This window comes from Mytilus trossulus, chromosome 8 (assembly GCF_036588685.1).
Source record: "Mytilus trossulus isolate FHL-02 chromosome 8, PNRI_Mtr1.1.1.hap1, whole genome shotgun sequence".
Lineage (NCBI taxonomy): Eukaryota > Metazoa > Mollusca > Bivalvia > Mytilida > Mytilidae > Mytilus > Mytilus trossulus.
The window spans coordinates 13,345,276-13,352,561 of NC_086380.1; positions in this window are offsets into that span (position 1 = coordinate 13,345,276).

A 7,286-nucleotide genomic window follows, 5' to 3' on the forward strand; every position below is an offset into this window, starting at 1 on the left:
CTTGAATAAAAACTAATAAAGCTCCAAAGACACTCTGAGCCTGTAATTGCTCACCTGAATTGTCTTCTTCTCAATTCTAGGAGACAGATCTTAACTTGAAATACTCATACTGTTTAAGTCATTACTTCATACGTGTAATGGGTTAGATTTGAGTTGCTCGGTGTATATTTTGGTGTGGTTGATTTTAATTAAGCTTTTTATGCCCCATTTATGGTCATTACGTTTTCTGGTCGTTTCCTCCGTCTGTTCGTTCGTCCGTCCGTTCGTCCGTCTGTACCGTTTCAGGTTCAAGTTTTAATTACAGTTTTTGGTCGAGGTAGTTTTTTTTTATGAAATGGAAGTCAGTTCAACTTAAAACTTAGTAAAAATGTTCCCTATGCTATGATGTTTCTAATTTTAATGGTAAATTAGAGATTTTATCTCATTTTCACGGTCCACTGAACATAGAAAATGATAGTGCGGATTGGGCATCCGTGTACTTGGGACACATTCTTGTTTTCTTTTGTTATTTGTTTTCTTTTTTATGTTGAAGGTTTTGTTTCTGACTGCTGTCTGTTAAATTTGAACTTTATTTATTTTACATCTAAGTATAAAATGAAAGAACTGTTAATGTATTACTTAGTATCAAGTTTGTAAGTAAGTGTCGAATGTTCGAAACAGCAGTTTTCGAAATAGTCCACAACAGATTCCAATTCGATGTTCCTGGTAATTAAAAATGATAAGCAGTATCTGCCGGCACCCACCGCTGACAAGTTGCACAAGGTAAGTACAAAACGGGAGTTAAGTAAATTTGATGATAGTAATAAGCCGATAACCTAAAAATCACAATTACAGGATCAGAAAGACAAACATTTCTTTTCTTTTTACTAATTCATAATGTTCCAAAGGTGAATAAAAATCTTCTCCGGAAAAGCTGGATAAATGTTCTCATATAAAAACGTTTCTGTTGATTTATATACAGCAACGAGCTTTGTTTCATATCAACAAAATTATTTTAACCTGTCATTGTAATTCTTTTCTCGCTAGTCCCTTACTCTGTACTGGTTATCAGACACTGCTGTATGTGTTCTTTTCGGTCAGACATGCATTGTTCTATAGATCATCAACATCAATAAAGGTCAAGTAATTGATGAATTCTCTGTATTTACATAATTAATTTTGTAGTATTATGCAGTTGAGCGTCATTGTTTTTAACAATTTGAAGTTCAATAACTTATTAAATGATGTACCAGCGAATTAGAGAAGCTTTCAGAATGATAGTACATCTTTATAAAGAGTTGACCCAAAGCAAAACACAATATGAAGCTCTTATGAATGTGGTACACATGTACAATGATTATTCTCTCTCAGTCAAACTTGATCAGAATTGTATCCCGGGGAGAAATTATGCCATTTGCTTCGGTAATGTTACTTTTTTCATTAACTTTACGTATGTGTCAATCAATATGAGTTTCGTTAATCGTTTTGAAGGTTGAACGTCATGACCGAAATATATGAGTGGACGTTCATGTCATTTGCGTGATTATATACGCGTATATGAATTTATACGCGTAAATATACGCGTATAAGTAGTGTAGTAATAGGGGTAAGCGCAGGTGGTAGAGTGGTTAAGAGTGGTTTTATTTGTTTAAGGGTGGTTATATATACCAGCGCTTGGGATGAGCGCATCTTTCAGGGTGGTTAATAATGGTAGCTGTTTTAGGATGGTTAATCATATCACTTCTTAAGATGAGCAAATCTCTCAAAGTGGTTAAGAGTGTATGTGGTTTTATTTTTTTAGGTTTTTTTTTTTTAAGGTGCTCATTAATACCTTTACATGATATAAGCAATTTTCTTAAAGAGGTTATTAGTGACATTTATTTGTTCTAGGGTGCTTATTTAAATCTTTGCTTGAACTAAGCAAACTCTTTTAAAGAAGTTAAGGAGTGAATAAATTGTTTTATACATAAAACCATTTCAATCATGAGTATACATATTATCGAGAATTTCGCTTTCTTAAGATCCTTGTATTATGCCGAACCCTTACAGAGAAAGTTAATGATCGATTTGATTTCCATCAAAAGAGTTCAAGCCTTTTCAGAAATTGCTTCTTTTCTTCTGCAGGGAAGAATAAGTCTTTCAAATGTACACAAACATAAATTAAAAGACTATTGGCTTATAGTCAGATCTTTAGCAAAAGCTCGCATTAGTGTAGGTAGAAAAAAACGAACATTACGTACATTTCATTATTTGTTACCTCTACTGATAAAACCAGTTTTATCCATAATTGATAATCAAATGGAGGCCCTTCATAATGAGTTTGCATTCTTGCAGAGATCAAGCGAAGTATACCTTTTCATATTGAAAACTAAAACCTTTATTTTAAAAGAATTGAAAGTTTTATATGAAAATAGTCCTCACATCATAGAAAATTGGAAGTACAGCATTTTACAAGACCACCTTAAACCTCTATTTAATTAGTTTGAATAGTGTGTAGTTGCTCTTATTAAATGTAGTGTCGTTTTCTTTTAAGTAATGCTTTACAATACAAAAGGAAGTCCGCGAAACATCAATTCAGAGGTAATTAATCTCACTATAAAAAGTGTCTCTTTTCTAGCCTATATCATTATGAGATAAGAATATCCTTTCATATCTACCACGATGGATTTGGATTCACATTTATTAGATTTGTTTTGCTTCAATCCACTCCACCCGCATATGCTTTATTACATTATCAGAGAACAAACTTACAAAGATTGGCCAACTCAACTTGCTCAGAAACCTGCAGATCTAATTCGAAATGGTTTTTATTATACCAACGTAGGAGATCGTGTGACATGCTTCTGCTGTGGTGTGACATTAAAACAGTGGAAAAGTTCTGACCACATCGAAACTGAACATTTGAAATATGAACCAAACTGTTTGTTTGCAAAAATGGTGTCAACCAAAGTTCCGAATTTCAACGCTTAAGTTGTCTACCACCTTATTATTCAAGATCGATTTGCTTTGTGGTTATCTGTTCTTTTCGAACCACCTTATTATGACTTATCTATTTGCATTCTGAAACACTATATAAAGAGGTTTTTTATCATCAGAAAAGACACTCCATCACGACAAGCATTGCTAGCAGCATGGAATATTCAAGACATGAAAAATGTTTTTTGAACACTTATGATTTCTGCTTTGCGAAGAAAATTCAGGAGATATTACCCACTTTAACTAGGGAACATTGTTATGGCTGTATGGTAGACCATCCATCTCAAAGAGAGCATTCATGTTTATTATTTACGGAACTGGAATGTTTGGAACAATTTTTTGTTGAAGCCTATGATAAAATTTCCTTAAAGGATGTTATCAGTACAGTGAAACCATGTTCTTTATGGGAATGCATAGACGATTGCGAAATGAAATTGAAAAAAGAAGTGTATGACAAACTTAGCCAGGATAGAAGTTATTGTGAGAAAAATAAACCAAAGCCAAGTAAGGTGTATCAACTTGTGGAGGCTTTAATAAAAACTGAAGATAGATTTTCATAGTCCAGGACATTTTTAACTTTGACAATTCTATTCAGTTACATTTGACTACCAGATGATTCGTAGATAAACTTGCATTGTTTGTAACTATGTACTTGATTGAAAAAGGTTCTAAATAAAATATGTTTACATTCATCTTTTTTTTGCTTGTTTTTTGTTTGTTTGGTTTTTTTTTTCCCTTGTGAACTCATCAGTGAAACATTGTTTTTTTTTTAGTTACATGTTTCTAGTATAAAAGATCAGGTTTTCAAATTTGCATTCATTTGTTGTCTTGTATTGAAAATGTACAAAACAAAAAACGTTCATGATTTATTAGAGAAGACATATTACAATTTATCAAAGTCTGGTGCATATTCAGGTCCAGATAAACTTTATAAAGTTTTAAAATCCAAAGGCATATCCAACATCGGGAAACAATCAATTCGGAAATGGCTCCACGATCAAGATAGTTATAGTCTGAGAAAGGAACTAAGGCGACGCTTCACTAGAACTCGAGTCGTTGTATCAGGAATCCATGATCAGTTTGATATGGACTTGATTGACATATCCAATATAAAAAGTGAAAATTCAGGAGTGTCTTTCTTGCTTGTGGTTATTGACATCTTCTCCAAGTATCTGTGGATTGAGACTCTGAAAAATAAAACAGCGAAAGAAGTTGTAGCTGCATTAAAAAAAATACTTAATCATGAAGTATTTAACAAGGGTCGCAGTGATAAGGGCACTGAGTTCAACAACAAAGTTATGAAAGCCTACTTGAAAAGTAAAAACATTTACTACTTCACCACAGAAAATTCAGAAACAAAAGCTAATTTTGCTGAAAGGGTAATTAAAACCATAAAAAACATGATGTATCGTTATTTTACTAATCACAGATCACATCAATATATTGATGTGCTACAAGATATTGTCAAGACCTATAATTCAACTCCTCATAGAAGTCTTAATAATATTGCACCTAAGGATGTGAATAAAGAAAATGAGGCAGACCTTTGGGCTTTCATGTATTTAAAACCTAAAAAACCTAAAAAACCTAAAAAAATTCATTTTAGATTGAATGATACAATCAGACTTTCTAAAATTCATATGGTTTTTAATCGATCTTACGATGAACATTTCACCAGAGAAATTTTTAGAATAACAAAACGATTTAGAATGCAAGCTATACCTGTTTATAAAATTTCAGAATTTGATAATTCCCCAGTCCAAGGATTATTTTATGAACAAGAAATGATAAAAGTAGACAAAGATGAAAATTCTATGTGGTTTATAGAAAAGAAAGTTAAAAAGCGTAAACGGAATGGACATATTCAGTGGTTAGTGAAATTTGAAGGATGGCCAGACAAATATAATCAATGGATTGAAGAGGGAGATATCACTGAGCCACAAGACTCTTAACCTATCGCAATGAGTATTTATGTAACCATGAGCAGTGACAAGGCATTGGAATATTTTCCTAACAATAAAGCATACAAATTTACTTCTCATCTGAATTCACCCTTATTTTTAGATGGTTTATGGAGGGTAGCTTTAGTCGAAGCAGATATATCCTGTTCTTTATCTAAAGAGGAATCTATTTACCTGTATTCAAATCTATGTGGAGAATCCATCGTTGATGGAGAACAGAAACCACTACTCCGAAGGCTTACTGCTATCAACCATGGTAATTGGTCGTCAATTTTTGAAGCACCTCATTATGTCCCTGTAAGAATTCATGAAATTTATGATATGGATGTGTATATTACTACAAGTCAAGATGAATTAGCTTCATTTTTAAATAATACTTCAACGGTGACACTTCATTTTAAATCATTTCCATTCTTTTAAAATGAATAAAATGTATATTCCAAATACCAGTCATTGGATGGATTACTATGAAAATTTAGGAAACAATGGTAGTAATCCTTACATAAATCAAATGAATAAAAGCGGAAAGCAAATAGGAGGTGGATCTCTAGTAGGTACACCTAAATCCTTTATTACACCAATCGGACCAGCAATGAAAGATTCAACCAATGAAAAAATAAAAGTTCAACTTGTTTCACCAGTTCAACAAACAGAGGACATGGCCCAAGATATGGTGGAAAGAGAAAAAGTAAAGATGGGTATAAAAAGAAAGTCACAATCATCTCGTAACAGTTCTACAAAACGAGCTCTAAAGAGTAAGTCGCAAAAAAAGTCAAGAAAGTCAAAAATTAGGAATTCAAAAAAAGGAAAAGGAAAAAGAAAAGGAAAAGGAAAAGGGAAAAAAAATATAAAGAAGAAAAAATCTAAAACACCTCTAAAGACAGGAAAGAAAAGCAAAATCCTAAAATCTGTAAAAAGATTTAAAGATATTTTCGATTAAAGATGGCTGCATTGACTATGGATGGATTTCAAGAAAGTCAACCTTCCGGTCTAAACTTATTCACTTTACCTCCTACACAAACAGCAGTAGAAAATGTATATTTTGATGAAATAAGATCAACTTCACAATTAGGTGGTACAGCTCCAATCGAATTCACTATTGCAGCACAGAATTCCCTAGAATATATAGATCTCAGAAAAACTCAACTCTATGTGCGTGCTAGAATTAGGCATTCTGATGGTTCAGATTTAAAACCAACTGAATATGTTGGACCTGTAAATAATTTTTTACATTCTATGTTTTCTCAAGTGGATATTACTTTGCAAAATAAACTGGTTACTTCATCAACTGCACATTATCCATATAAAGCCATGATTCAAACAATGCTATCTTTCGGCTCTGAAGCTAAGAAATCCCAGCTAACCAGTCAACTATGGAAAAAAGACAACGCAGGTCATTTTGATGATAATGATGTGAAGAATGGTGGCAATACTGCCCTTTTTGCCCGTTCTCAATATTTTTCTCAGAGTCAAACCTGTGACTTAGTTGGGAATCTTTTTCATGATTTGACTAGCTTAGACAGATACTTATTGAACCAAATAACAGTAAATGTGAAATTATGGCGCTCAAAACCAGAGTTTTGTTTAATGACAAATGTAGTCAATCCAAACTTTCAAATATATATCGAAGACATTTGTTTAAGAGTCTTCAAGTTAAAACTAAATCCTAGCGTCATAACAGCACATAGTCATAAATTGCTCACAACTAATGCAAAATATCCTTACACTAGAACAGAGGTTCGTCTCATATCTATACCAGCAGGAAGTCTAAGTTTCAACTATAACAACTTGTTTAATGGTTTGAGAGCTACACGTTGTGTTATTGGATTTACAGACTCTAGCAGTTCCAGTGGGTCATATGCTTTAAATCCATTCAACTTTCAACATTTTAACTTAAGTCAGATAGCATTAAAGCTGAACCAGGTTCCTGTTGGTGGAAACGTTATGCAGTTAAATTTTGCCCCTACCAGTCGCACCATATTACCTTCTTTTACTAGTATGTTTGAAGTTACAAATAAATGGATGCGAGATAGTGGCATTGATATCTCCAGAAATGATGTTTCAGGAGGAACTGCTTTATACTGCTGGGATATTGAAGCAAACTTTAGTGATGAAGGACAGTATTTAAACTTAGTGAAGCAGGGGACTTGCTCATTAGAAGTAATGTTCAGCAAACCACTACCGAAGGCAACAACTTGTGTTGTATATGCTGAATTTCCAGCTTACTTTGAAGTAAATTTAGAGAGAAATATAATTTTACAATGAATACAGATCAACTAGAGTGTGCAATAAAGTGTGATAATGAGATGAGAAAGAAGATATGTGGGGTTTTCGCTTCTAATGAAATCAGCTACATTCAACTTCAACCAT